This window comes from Stenella coeruleoalba, assembly GCF_951394435.1.
Source record: "Stenella coeruleoalba genome assembly, chromosome: 8".
NCBI lineage: Eukaryota > Metazoa > Chordata > Mammalia > Artiodactyla > Delphinidae > Stenella > Stenella coeruleoalba.
Window position 1 is genome coordinate 51,269,654 of NC_137154.1, and position 14,795 is coordinate 51,284,448.

Consider the following 14,795-nt stretch of genomic DNA (forward strand, 5'->3'; position numbering starts at 1 on the left):
GATTGAAGCTTACTGTGAAAAATATATCAGCCCAGGGTTCCTTCAAAATGTCTGTATCTAAGAGAAAGCACAATCTATAATATCATAAAAATAGGCATATTCTGAAAGTACCCAGACACCTGCCTAAAAGGAAGAAGGTGGGGGAGCTGTATTGGAGCTTTATAAACCAAGATGTTTTCATAGCATCTTTATACAGAAATCGATGGCCTAGGGACTTCCCTGGTGGTGCAGTGGTTAAGACTCCACGCTCCCAATGCAGGGGACCCGGGTTCGATCCCTAGTCAAGGAACTAGATCCCACACGCATGCCACAACAGAGGACTCAACGAGCCACAACTGAGGAGCCTGCCTGCTGCAACTAAGACCCAGCACAAGCAAATAAATAAATAAATAAATTTTTTTAAAAAAAATCAATGGCCTATTTAACAAAATAAACTTTTAGATAAACAGTAGTTTGACAAAAAAGATTCTGTACAATTATTTTCAGTACTAAAGATATGCATAATTTCCTAAGGAATTAATTTCATAATAAATAAAACAAGAAAAATGAACTTGCTTTAGTCTCTTTGCTCTTCACTAGGCTACAACTTTAAGGGACTGCCCTGGCAGTTCAATGGTTAAGATGCCGTGCTTCCACTGCAGGGGGCTCGGTTCGGGGAACCCCGCAAGCCTCGCGGTGGCGGGGTTGGGGGTGGGGAGTCTACAACTTTAAGTCTGATTTCTGATAACGTACCAGGGATTGTCAAGCTATGGCACACCCATGGCCTGTTTCTGTATGGCTTGTGAGCTAAGAATAAAACATAGGAGGGGGGGAAGGGAGAAGATGGGGAGGGGAAAGAGAAGCAAAAAAAAATAATAGAGACTGTATGTGACCCACAAAGCCTAAAATATTTTTCTACAGAAAGCATTTGCCAATCCCTGAGCACACCATCTTGCTGTCTTCTACTTTTGAGCCTTGTGCTATACACCATCATCATCAAAGCCTTTATCAATTCAATTAAATTCTAAATTCCATTCTAAATAAATAAAAACCTACATCTGGAAAAACACCTATCACCTTACTCCTTGTTAGAACATGACATACTTTGTCATCTCTCCTTACTATGTTCACTTCAAAAATTAATCATTCACTACCTGCAAGGCACCCTCCAGGACCTAGGACTGTATAAGATGACTAGAACACAGCCCCTGCCCCCAAGAAACTTACAGTTAAGTGAAGGAGCAGACAGAAACAGTCAATTTTCCTAAAACAGGGCAATATCAATATTATGACAGAGGCACACACTGGATACTCCCTGTGAACAAAATGGGGGCACTTATGACAACCTTAAGGATTCCGTAAGGTTCCTTAGGGGAGATGCGCTTAACCCAGAGGGATGAATAAAAGGAGAAACAGCATGAGCAAAGGTGTGAAACTGTAAAATATCTGTAGAAACTACATGCTACTCAGTATTACCAGTGATGGGAGATCAGGCAGAAGGAGTACATAACGACAGGTCATAGAAGGCCTAATATGTCATGCTAAGGAGCTTAAGACTGTATAGCCAATGAAGGGATTTAAGCAAGGGAGTGATGTGGACATATACACCACTGGGTAGATGTTCCGGCTGCTGGGTGGAAGACAGGTTTACTACATGGGTGATATACAAACTACTTAGGAGGCTACTGCCCTTGTCCAGGTAAGATTAGGGCCTGAACTAAGGGGATAACCGTAGGAAAGGGGAGATGAGTTTCAGAAATATTTAGAAGGATTTATTTTTGGCTATAGAGATAAGGGAGAAGAAAAGACTAATAGCACAGATTCATATCTTGAATGACTGGATGAACAGCAGTGCCTTTAAGTTAGGACAAAACTACAGGAAGAGATGACTTTAGCTTTTGAGGGAGATACAAAAGGGGAGAGGCCAGAAGAAGGAGATGGGGAAAATGAGTTGTTCTGGACCTACTGAATTTAAGGACCATCAAAATGGATGTATGCAGGTTGCCAGTAGACAGTGAGATATACAAGTCTAGAGCTCAGGAAAGAGGTCTGAGCTGGAGATAGGGATTTTGAGAGTCATCACCACACAGCAGCAGTTAAAGCCAATAGAGTGGGCAACACTACTCAAAGAAAGAAACTTAAAAAGTCCAGTGAGTCAAAGAGCCAACACTAAGGAATATCAACATTTACTGAGAAAGCAGAAACAATAAAGATCTCTTCTTAAATATCAGGTAGTTTCAAAAGCTTCAAAAATCTCTTCCTGCTAAACAACAGACTGGAAAGAACAACCATGAAATACATTCACTAGTACAGCTCATCTAATGGACAAAGTAAAGATTAAGGAACTCAGTAGGCGGAGGGCTTTCCAGGTGGAAGGCACAACATATGGAAAGAATAAGGGCATAATAGTACAGCATGTCTTTTTTTAAAAGGGAGGGGAGAATCTCTCCCCTTATTTTTTTCTTTTTAATTCATTTATTTTATTTATTTTTGGCTGTTTTGGGTCTTTGTTGCTATGCGTGGGCTTTCTCTAGTTGAGGCGAACAGGGGACTACTCTTTGTTGTGGTGCACGGGCTTCTCATCGCAGTGGCTTCTCTTTGTTGCAGAGCACGGGCTCTAGGCGTGCGGGCTTCAGTAGTTGTGGCACACAGCTCAGTAGTTGTGGCTCGCGGGCTCTAGAGCGCAGGCTCAGTAGTTGTGGCGCACAGGCTTAGCTGCTCCGCAACATGTGGGATCTTCCCAGACCAGGACTCGAACCCGTGTCCCCTGCATTGGCAGGTGGATTCTTAACCACTGCGCCATCAGTGGTTAAGCCCTGGTTTATTTGGTTTTACAGTAGGCATATATGCTAGAAAGCCCTTAAAAAGAGGTACAAAGTAAGGCCTACAAGAACACTGGGAGGGAAAAATCAAGGAAGATTGTGCTGTTGACGTCATGAAACATTCGTAACCTCTACTTCCCCAGTACATCCACATATCCTTCAGGTCTCAGCTCAAGCATTAACTCCCCCAAGCATCTCTCTCTTCCTTGCTCTCTCAGGCAGGTCAGGCCATGTCAACCTCCATCCTCCCCATGGCCCTTGCCCAGGTCCCCACCATAGCAATTATTCCATTATGCTACAGTTATGTGTGACATGTCTGACTCCACACTAGATTAACTATAAGCTCCTTAAGAGTAGGGAATTTTAATTTTTGTATCCCATACTCCCAGCACTCCCTGACTGTCATCTAATAACCACTCAATAGATACTTGTTGAACAGATGTCTTAAACATATCTGTCACACACCGACTACTAGCTCCTTGGTCTTGGAATGCGTTGAGGATTTACATTCTTTGTTTTGCTTTACTTATGATAATTTTAAAATAAATTTATATCCCAAATGTAAAATGAGTAAGGGGAGATATAGCAGCAGGAAAACACTGAATAATAAAATAATAGCCTGGAGGAAAAGTTAGCTGTAAACAATTCATAAGTAAAATAAAAATAACAACAGTAGTATTTACCATATTAAGCATCAACTACTTATGTGCCATTCAGTGTTCTGGGTTCTTTGCCCTTCTTATCTCATATAATCCATTAACAACCCAATAACTGAATATTATCTCTCTTTTACATATGCATAAATAATCCATCTCACTGTACTACTCTACCTTGTAATAAGTTACAGGTAGAAAACTAAGAGGGAAATGACTGTATTTGTCAGGATAGTGAAGAGCAAACGTTGTATACTGCATTCTCCACTTCAAAAAGCATCAATTGTTTCATTTTGAGCAAGCCAGCACAGTTAATGTAGAACCAGGTCCCATAAATTCACTAGGAGAAAGTCCTCTAGCACCCTCTCTGTCCCACTATATCCAACAATCTTCAAGTTTTAAGGGAGAAACTGTGAACTGATCTTCACGTATTCCTCCTCCACTGGGAGAAGAACCCTTTGGAAAGGCAATAAACCAAATATGACAAGCTTTTCACCTCTGTGTGGGGTGCCCTGATTTCATTTTTGTAAACTAGAGAGGGGGAAAAAAAAAAAACCCAACTAACATTTATATAGTGCTTTACAGTTTAAAGAGTATTTTCACATTTATTACCTCATTTGAGCCCCACTTTACAGGAGAGTAAACTGAAACTCTAACAGATTATTAATGCATTTGGATTTCACATCTCTTAGACAAAAAATTCTTGGGGTTTAGGTTGCTAAGCTTCTGATATGCATAACTAACGACTTCCTATTCATGGTCCACTCTGTACATCAGAGGACAGACCCTCCTGTACAATCAGGTGAGGACCAATGTACCAGGCTGCCTTTCTGCAAAAAGAAACAGGCACAGAAATTCTGATCAGAAGAGTTACGTGACTTGCCAAAACATGACATGAAGCTCTAAGCTGGTATTAAAAGAATCAGTATCTAGTAAATAAAAAATCCGCCAATAAGAAAAAACTCTTAAGATGCTGTTCTTTCACAGCTCACAAAGGCTGCTACTACCCTCTCCCATTCCTACTTCCAAGTATGATTGATACACATCTGGATAATCTGATCATCCATAAATGCAAACTGGCTTCCTCTTGCCATCTAGACTACCCATATATGTATGTACACGCATACTTACAGACATATAATAAAGAATATATTTTTATATGTGTATATATAATATACATACAAATAAGAAGTGCTGCTGAGTAATGGGACTATAGACAATAATACTGCTTCTTTTACTTTTTCTGTAATTTTCAATTTCTGCTATGAGCATGTTATTTTAATTAATGGTGGAAGAAATAAAGCTCTTTTAAAATTAAAAAATAAGGATAATAAATAAGAAAAAAGCAAGTCACAGAAAAATACTTAACACTATGATTCTATTTATATAAAGTTATAAAGGTACAAAATATATTGTTTAGGATACATACTTGTTTGGTAAAACTATTTTTAAAAGCAAGGGAATGATTCACACAAAATTCAGGAAAGTGGTTACTTCTGAGGGAGAAGGACAGAGATTCAATCAGGCAGGGAATCACAAGAAGCTTTAAAGGTACTAAAAATCTCCTTTTTGTTAAACTGGGTAGCAAAAACATAGGTCTTCAATTTGCTATCATTCTTTAAATTAAAGATTTATACTATATGCACTTTTATACATATGGTTTATCTCACAATTTAAAAAGAAGATATAAACAGGGTTGAAGAATCAGAATTTCAGGGCTGTAACCCAAACTCTTCCACTCACTGCGTAATCTTAAGCAAGTCATTTTACCTCTCAGCAGTTTTTCTTCTTATTTGATAGATGAGGAAACTAACAACTAATATATGTTTAGTACTTTACTGTTTAAAGTTCCTAGACTAGGGACTTCCCTGGTGGCACAGTGGTTAAGACTCTGCGTTCCCAATGCAGGGGGCCTGGGTTGGTCCCTGGTCAGGGAACTAGATCCCACATGCATGCCAAAACTAAGAGTTCGCATGCCTCAATAAAGGCTCATGGGCTTAGTTGCGAGCTGCAACAAAGACCCGGCGGAACCAAATAAATAAATATATATTTTTTTAAGTTCCTAGACTATAGTACCAACATACTAATATGCAGATAAACTGTGAGATAATAATACAAAGTAATACCTCCTTACTAAATAATAGATCATAATACTAAGAACTCAACGGTAGGACACACAAGGCTATTCACATTCTAGTCTCTTCTATCTAATAATAATAACATCTAATATTTTTAATGTGTACAATGTAACACATTGTATTAAATGCTTACCATGGATTCTTTTGTTTAATCCTCAAAACAACCCTATGAGATTAGTTCTCTTATGCCCATTTTACAGATGAGACCACTGTGCCCAAGGTCACATAGGTAGTAGTAAATGGTGGACAAACTTCAGAACCCACACTCTTGACCACTACGTTAGTTTTGCCTCACTTTTCTCACGACATTTAAATCATCTATCTCTCCCATGACACTGAAAGTTCCTTGACAACTGTTTTTTGTTCACTTTTTAACAGTTTTAACTGTATTTAATTGTACAATTTAGTGGAAGTAAGTACATTCACAATGTTATGCAACCATTACCACTAAGTATGAAAGGTTTTTAATGACTACTAAAATCACTAGGTTATCAAGTGGTAGAAAAGGGATTTGAACTCAGGACTCTCAACCTCTAAATTAACAAGCTATTCATTCTACCAAGGTACCTGTCTACCAATACCTCCACTGCTCTCCCCTTCTCACCAGAATACTGGAAGAATCAAATGAGGTGAAGTTACTAAAACACTTTATATACATTTCTACTGCACAGGTGAACACAGCTGTGAGGGGGAAAAAGAAAATCCACCAAGACAATTCTCCCAAGCGATTACTTTCCATTTTGAGCTCTCAAAAGCTAGGGCTTTCATATAAATATCCCACCTCTAGATCAAGCCTGCAGATCCACAAAAGCAACGTCTGGACCCCAGAGTAAAGTTATGAGGAGAAATGCTTGCATTGGTTAGATTACTCTCTCATCAAATTATGGGTAACTGCTCAAACCTGATTTTTATTGCAATACGGAAAGCTTCCTCATAACAAAACACTTTCAATTCCAAGGATAAGTCCAACCTTCAATCATTCTGCCCATTTTGGAGCTACAATAAAAAAAAAAAGATTCTTGGGACTTCCCTGGTGGCGCAGTGGTTGAGAGTCCGCCTGCCGATGCAGGGGACACGGGTTCGTGCCCCGGTCCGGGAAGATCCCACATGCCGCGGAGCGGCTGGGCCCGTGAGCCATGGCCGCTGGGCTTGCGTGTCCAGAGCCTGTGCTCCGTAACGGGAGAGGCCACAACAGTAAGAGGCCCGCGTACCGAAAAAGAAAAAAAGATTCTTAATATTGGGTATTTTCATGTGTTCAATTGTGAAGGCCAAGGAAAATGGTTTGTTTACAAGCTGAACCCTGAAGCTTGAACAAAAAAAGAATTATTTTGATCCCGTTGGTGCCTTACATCCCTCCCCATTTTTCCCCAATCTAAGCTCTAATCAACAGCCATTTCAGGTTTAACATATCACAGTTAATGCAATTAAGTCCAGAAAACTATTTTCCTAAAGATGTTTCCTCCATTAACACCCTTCTCTACTTTCCAGCATCACTCTTCTGCCATGAGAATGAGCATATCATTAAGCTTTAAATAAAATTTCTGATGAATAGATGGAAGTATTGTTTTTGTAGTTAATGGAATACGCTTACATCTCCTAAATAAAATAAAATAAAAATGATTCTTTATGTTTTTATCTACATCTGACAGAATTCTAACCACCTGAATTCCTTTAGAAGAAAATTCAATCTACAGAAATATAGTCCAATTATTTTAAATCTTATCAGGTAATGTCAAAAGAGAATCAAATGAAAATACCAAACTATCTCACCAATGAATATTTATGACATTTCCATATTTTCTGTCTTCTCTCTGTTTACATAAAACGGTGGTACCAAGATTCATCTCTGGATTATTAGCCTGCAATACAATGATGGGCCTAATTGCCTTGCAAACCAGGACACCAATAAATGGAGTCTTCAAGCAATCAATTTTAAGAGGAGGCGAAAAAAAAGGCCTAAGCTCTTTCTGAATACATGCACGTTGCCTGACTGGGAAATAAATTCAGCCTTGTATTTTTCAGTCTCATTCATCAGTTCTCAAGCAAGCAATGCTCCCTTAACCACCTCAAGCTCATCAAATCTATTTAATACCAAATTCCAGGACTAATTTTTAAATGCACCTGGAGGAGAGAGGAAAGGAGAAGGCAGAGACGTCAAATAGAAAGACATCTATCACATTCCAGTTTCATCTTCTTCATCTTTAGTTACTGGAGTGGGGTTTTCTCCCCCAACTTTCTTTTTATAATACATGAATAATAGAAGATACTTTTCCCTCCTCAAAAAAAAAGAAAGAAGATACTTTCCCCTCCTCAATTCTACCTTAACTGAAGCCCCTCTCAACTTTACCCTTTGTGTTGGTTTACTTCCAAATATGATACTAATACAAGTGAAACAAACAAAAACTAACAGCTTAAGAAGTCCTCTAGAAAAGTCTTTTATGTACCTTCTCTCTCCCCAACCACAGCCTCCAAAGCTGTCCATTTAAGTCCAACCCCCAACCCTCTTGTGTCTCTTGGAGGCCATCTCAATCCTTCTTCAGAATCATCCAATCCACCTCTTCCCAGCACTGCTCACTGCCCCTCTCCATCCTCCCTGCCCCCTCCATATGAACAACCCCAGGTTTCCCACTCCTTAATTAGCCACATCTGCTACCTCACTATCAGCAACCACCTCTCCAGTCCTACCAGTTCATCTCAGACATTCTTGCTCCAAAACTCCCTCTGCCACCTTGGCCAAGGGACATTTTCTTCAAGATACCATCCCCCAACCTTGCTCACCACCTGCCACTATTCTTTCAGTAAGTCCAGCCCAGAAGCATCTTCTGTGCCCTCTGCCTTCACCCTGTACCCAGGAAGCCACCAGTGGTTCTAAGATCACTCTAAATCCCATCCCACTGTGCTCCCCCCCTTCCCCTCCCCGCCCAATTCCAATCCTTGTTCGCCCATTTTGGGCCTAACTTCTACTTTACCCCCTCCTGCCAGCTCACCCTCACACTCCCCTCATTCAAAGTCCCACCCCCCACCAGCTCCTATTCCAACCTCCATAAGCACTCCCCAGGAAAACCCCGAATTCTACCTCCTCTGCTCTCCTAACCCACGCTATTCCATAAAATCTCAACAAATTCCACCACCCCCAGATGGCAAGCGCCCACTTCAAGCTCAGGTCTCAGCCCATGCCAAGCCCCTCCTCACCCCCGGCTCCTACCACCTCTATCAGCCTGCCCTAGGTCCACCCCAAATTCCACCCTCCTGAATTAGTCACCCCCCAGGGTCCTATCCAACTCTGCAGTCGCACTCTCTATTACAATCAACCCCTTACCCCGCAACCCGGCCCAGATCCCAAGCTGTCAATTGCTCCAGGCCAACCCCAAATCCACCACCCTCAGTCAGTCCCCTCCCCCATTAAAAGCCATCCCACTCCAGTCTCAACATCCATTTCGCCCAAAACCATCCAAATTCCACCCCAACCCTACAACCCCACGCTCCTGCCCCAGATCGTTCCCATTAAAAGTCCCCTTCCCTTGTCTCTCCCCCCCAACCTGCTTGTGTCCCACCCTCACCCCACCCCCAGCCCGCGCCTGGACAAGTCTCCCCAGCCAGCCCGCCGTTCCATCGCGACCTCAACCCCCTTCCCCCAACCCGCGAAGGGGCTCCGCAGTCCCCACTCTCATTCTCCCCAGTACCACCGGCCCAGGCTCAGGGAGAGCGGACCGGGGTAGGGTGGGGGGGTGATCTCCTCACCGGCGAGCTGCTGCAGGCGAAAACGGCGGCGGCGGCAGCTGAAGCGGCGATGCCCTTGTCTTCTCTGAAGGCTACAGAGGCGACGCTCTCGCTCCCTCGCCCGTGTCCAGTAAGGTGGCGGATGGCGCGCAGGGACTGGGAGCCTCCTCCTTCTCAGCGACTCGGCTCTGAATCCTCTGCAGTAGCCGCCGAGGAGCCCGACGGGTGGGGGGAGGGGACGCTGGGCTGCGGGCTAGGGAGGAGGAGGCTGAGGGAAGGGGCGGGGGACCGCTGAGAAGGGCTGGGAAGGAGGAGCCAGCGCAGCGCCGCGACACGTCCCACAGCCTCAGCCCGCCGGGACCACAACTCCCGGCATGACCCACTCCGGTCCGCGCGCAGCCGGCGCCTCCCGGCGCGCGCCCGATGCGGAGGGACTAGTCCCTCCTTGGTCTCGGACAGTGGAATAAAGCCAACCATCCGCGGGTGGCTTTTGTAGACTCAAAGACCACAAAGGAGGCAAGTTAGGCACCACAGCGGCCCCATCCCCCAAGGGACGCTTTTAGCGGCGTCTCCGCCTTCTTTACGCGCGCGCACACCTCACCACACGGAGCCCCACCACCACCTCCCGCTGGACTACATTTCCCAGCATGCCCACAGACTCTCGCCCTCCTTCCGGACCCTTCTCAGACCCGGTACTACAGTTCCCAGGGAGTGTGGTCCTTGCGAAATGCTGGGAGATGCAGTTCTCAGTTCTTCCTCCATGTTAAGAAAAAGAAGTGAAAGAGAGGAAAAAAGGAAGGAAATATGTCAACCCACCGAGAACAGGCCTACATTGGCTAGATCACTTGGAAGTCTGTACTTTCTTCGCAATACCCGTTGCCACTGTCTCGCACAAGAGCTAATGCAGCAGCCTCCTTCTGCTCTCCCTGCAAAACTGTAGACGATTTGGCAGCTTGAACCCAAATATAAAAAGAGCGTACTTCTTGACCCAGCTCCGCTACTTTTAAGAATTTACCTTAGAAAGATAATCAAACAATTTGGAAAAGAATGGATAGGGTTGTTATCTGAGATTGTTGATTACAGTGAGGTAAACGTAAATGTCCTTCAACAGGAGCTGGTTAAATTATATATACAAACAATGCATTACTAAGCAGCTGTTTAAAATAATGATATGGATCTTTTTCTTGACATCAAAAGCTATTCACAATTTATTCTCGAGAGAAAAAAAATGATAAGAGAATAGCAAGTTTAGAATGATCTAATTTATATGAAGCTTGAGACAATGTTCTATAAGCATAGAAAGATTTCAGGAAAGAGGTTCCCCAGAATAACATCTGTGATTATCTTGGAGTAAAGAGTGTCAGATTTCAAGTAATTTTCATTTTCATATTGCCTGAATTGTTTAAAAAGAGCACATAACTTTTTAAGCTATAAAACTATTTTCAAAAAATATAATTTTCAAATCCAACAACAACCTGTCTTTGCTACCTAAAAGCTTTTCATGGCTTTCTATTGCCCTCAGTGGTGCTCCAAAACGAGGTCTGTCTGGTTTTTCTGGGAGCTCAACATTTCCACTAATTAAAACAAATAATGGTGGGGACTTCCCGGGTGGTCCAGTGGCCAAGACTCCAAGCTCCCAATGCAGGGTGCCTGGGTTCAATCTCTGGTCAGGGAACTAGAGCCCGCATGGTGAAACTAAAAGATCCTGCATGCTGCAACTAAAAGTCCTGCGCTCAGCAACAAAGATCCCACATGCCACAGCTAAGACCCAGTGCAGCCAAATATTTTAAAAATAAATAAGTAGGGCTTCCCTGGTGGCGCAGTGGTTGCGAGTCCGCCTGCCGATGCAGGGGACACAGGTTCGTGCCCTTGTCCGGGAAGATCCCACATGCCGCGGAGCGGCTGGGCCCGTGAGCCATGGCCGCTGAGCCAGCGCGTCCGGAGCCTGTGCTCCGCAGCGGGAGGGGCTGCGACGGTGAGAGGCCCGCGTACCGCAAATAAATAAATAAATAAATAAATAAAAATAAGTAAAACAAATAATGGTGGTCACTTACAATTCACAAAAGAACATTAAGTTAGTAGGGAGGATTTTCTCAATTTTCATTGTCTCTTCTCAAATTTTTCCTTCTTCTGGTCTTTCCACACCAATTTCCTCCTTTTCTCCTACTCATTCTTGAAACTAAAGCCAAAGTCCTACCTTCCCTAGAACATATATTTTAGGCATACTGATTTTCCTTGTGTCTGAATTCTTCTAGCGATGGTTTCTAATCTGTGAGCCAGAGATCACTGTGGGGAAGAGGAATGAAGAGAGAGAAATAAAGTTATTGTAAAGGGCCTACAAAGCAATATTTAAACAAAGCATTGTCTATAGACTGAAGAAATAAGTCTTACACTTAAAAATTGTTTCCTTCTGGGACTTCCCTGGAGGTCCAGTGGTTAAGACGCCGCACTTCCACTGCACAAGGCACGGGTTCCATCCCTGGTGGGGGAACTAAAATCCCACATGGCACGTGAAAAAAAAAAAAAATTGTTTCCTTCTGTGTCCAGCTCTTCTAGAATATGGAATATAGTATCAGATGATCTGTGACTTAACATAAATCCAGTATTCAATTACAGTATTTTAGATTTTGTGTAATTATTCCTCACCGTTCTGCAAGAAAACACCAGAACATTCGAGCTCCGCTAGCCAGCCCGCTGGAGAAGCACAGGCCTATCAGAGAAAGCCCAGGTTGCCTGAATCAAAGGTTAATTTAGTCCATAGTCCTGCTGCAATCTCTTCAGCAGCCTCACCCCACCTAAATCTAATTACACTCCTATGCCTTATGACTCATTTTCCCCAAATACGTCAGGCACTGTCTTTTTCAAACTACCTCATTTTTCATCCTATTCTCCCAGCCTTAAAATTCCAGGTCCCCTCCCCCCCAAAATTCCTATATCCTCTGCTCCCTTCTCTGAGAATAATAAGAAATGTGCCTATGAAGTGTGGGCTAAGTCCCTTCCCCTCTCTGAGTGTTGCACTGACCATCCCATCTTCTAAACCCACTTCATTCCTTCTCCTCTTCTCCACTTCTCCAACTGGCAGACAGTGGGAGATGGGCAATCAAAATTAAAAGGGACGGATCTGTCCAGCGAGGAAAGCGTATCTGAGCTACGGGAATAGGTATGAGGAAGCTTACCAGACTAGGAATCTGGTAATCAGATCCTAAATTAGACCTTGCCGTGAGCATGCTGGGTGACCTTTAGTAAGTCCCTTAATTTTTTTTTTTCTGAACCTCATGTTTACATCTGTAAAATGAAAAGATGATTCCTGGCGTGTCACCTCATAACGTTATTAGGAGAGTCCAATAAAACAGTGGGTATGAAAGTGCTTTGAAGACTGTAAATTGCCACTTACAATCCAACCCTTCATCTAATTTGAGAACTCTCTCTCCAAATCCCTGCATCTAATCCTTGGCATGTAAACTTTTTACTCAGAATTATATTATTATTAATGAATTTATTAAAGTATTTAAGGAATTTGCTCTATTAAGCCAATTTAATTTCTTGATAAATTTTCTATATAGCACAGTTAAACAATTTCTGACTTTCCTAGACTTTTTTCTAAATTGGAATTTCATAAGATATATCCTTTTCTCTATCAGTTTTATAAGATTTGATTCATCTGTTATCTTTTATCTTTATCGATTTTTACTGATTATTGCTTCAGCTGTCATGAAATTTCTAGTCATTATTTCCACAAAGTCCACCTTTTCTTGGAAGCAATTTGAGCCATTGGCAGTTTTATTTTGTGTTGATTATTTCTACCAAGTGGAATTTTCCCAGGGGTCAACTTTGCAATGTTCAATGTTACCAACAAAGATGGGATCATTCAGTTTGCTTTTCCATCCATAAGAAATTTTTACCACGTGTAGTTTTAGCCATTGTCATTTTTATTTTGTGTTATTTCTACCCGTCCAATTTTTTTTCTGCAACCCAACAAAAACAAACTCAGGGACAAAATGACAGTGTCAAACATTATCCTTTGCCTGTTACTATCTGATTGACTCAGACTGTGAAATGGTTTTGTCCCAGCTATGTTAATGAGCCGGCTTTGAGCTCTCTCTCTCAAAGCACCTCTTTAGGAAGGAGCCTTGGCACACAAGTGTGGGCTGGAGTATTACTTTAAGAATGCCTCAGAATTGCAGGAAAATGGATGTTAGAGACCATGTTAGGAGAACCAATCTTTAATGAGCCAGGGGCTGTGCTGGGGTCTAAGATCCATTATCTCATTTAATCCTACAGCCTAAATTTCCTTCACATGGCCATTTTATAGTAGAGGAAATTAAGACCCAGAGAAGGAGATATTGGCCATGTTAGGAACAGAAACCAGGCCCCGGTTTAATTCTCAGTGCAATTTGAATGATTATAATTTCCAAAATTATCTGATTTAATTTTAAAACTTTTGCACTTCATCCTGTTGTTTGTTTTCTGGCTGAGCCACATGGCATTTGGGATCTTAGTTCCCCAACTAGGGATCAAATCTGTGCCCCTTGCATTGGGAGTACAGTCTTAACCCCTGGACCGCCTGGGAAGTCCCTGCACTTTATCTTGTTGGAAAATTAAAATTTTTGAGTTTGACTAGGATACAAAGCAAGAGGAATATGTGGGTATAAACAAAGCATTCTCAAAGAGCTTTTTGTGACAGCAAATGAGACCAGGAGTGTGAAAATGTTTTGTAAATGACCCAACATTGGGCAAATGGATGTTTCTGCCATTTGTGATGAAGGCTGATATATAAACCTGTTATGCCAGCTTGGAAGAGTGCTAGAAAACTAATAGCACACTCCTGACATTCAGTAGATGAATGTCAAATGCCCACCCTAATATTTAATTCTAATAGCCAATAGTAAAGGAATAACATTGCATCCTGCCTATCCTTTAAGACCTAATTCAGACATCAGGAAGCCTCTTCTGACCCCCCAGTTAGGTTAGGAGCCACTCAGCTCCCACAGCCAGCTCACACTGGATGTTCATTGTCAATTTACTGCCCTCAAGGACAAGGACCAAGGTGGTCCCATTCATCTCTGTGGCATAGAGCTCAGTTCAGCCTGAAGCTTCTCACAGGGTAAGGCTTCTGTAAATGGTGGTTGAATTAATGAATGAATCAATCAATTAACATGATGTATATAGACGCTATAGATAATCAATTAAAATGACAAGGGAAATATCTCGATAAAGCTGAAAAAAATTACTGACAATGGAAAAGAGCACATTAAATAAAATTTAGGGCACAAGTAAATTACAAATGAATCGGCAAAAACTGATTACAGCTACCAAAGCTCCAGCGCAGCAGCAGCAGTGAAGAAAGAGCCTTGACATCCTGGGTTCAAATGCCGCTTCAGCCAGGATTGGGTGTCCTCACATTCCCTCCCCTCCTGCACCTATTTCCCTATCTGGAAAATGGCTGACCTTGCAGAACTCCCAGGGTAGATAAAATAGTTAAT

The 14,795-nt window shown here is 42.3% G+C and overlaps 1 protein-coding gene across 2 annotated transcripts in view; it reads right to left on the reverse strand.

The window, feature by feature from the left end:
- FAM168A (family with sequence similarity 168 member A) overlaps positions 1-9,995 on the reverse strand; it is a 195,467-nt gene extending 185,472 nt beyond the window's left edge. For both annotated transcript variants that reach the window (XM_079928536.1, XM_079928532.1), the window contains exon 1: positions 9,334-9,995. The gene's annotated coding sequence lies outside the window, so the exon portion shown is untranslated. The remainder of the gene's footprint in view (positions 1-9,333) is intronic.
- Positions 9,996-14,795: the final 4,800 nt, after the last annotated feature.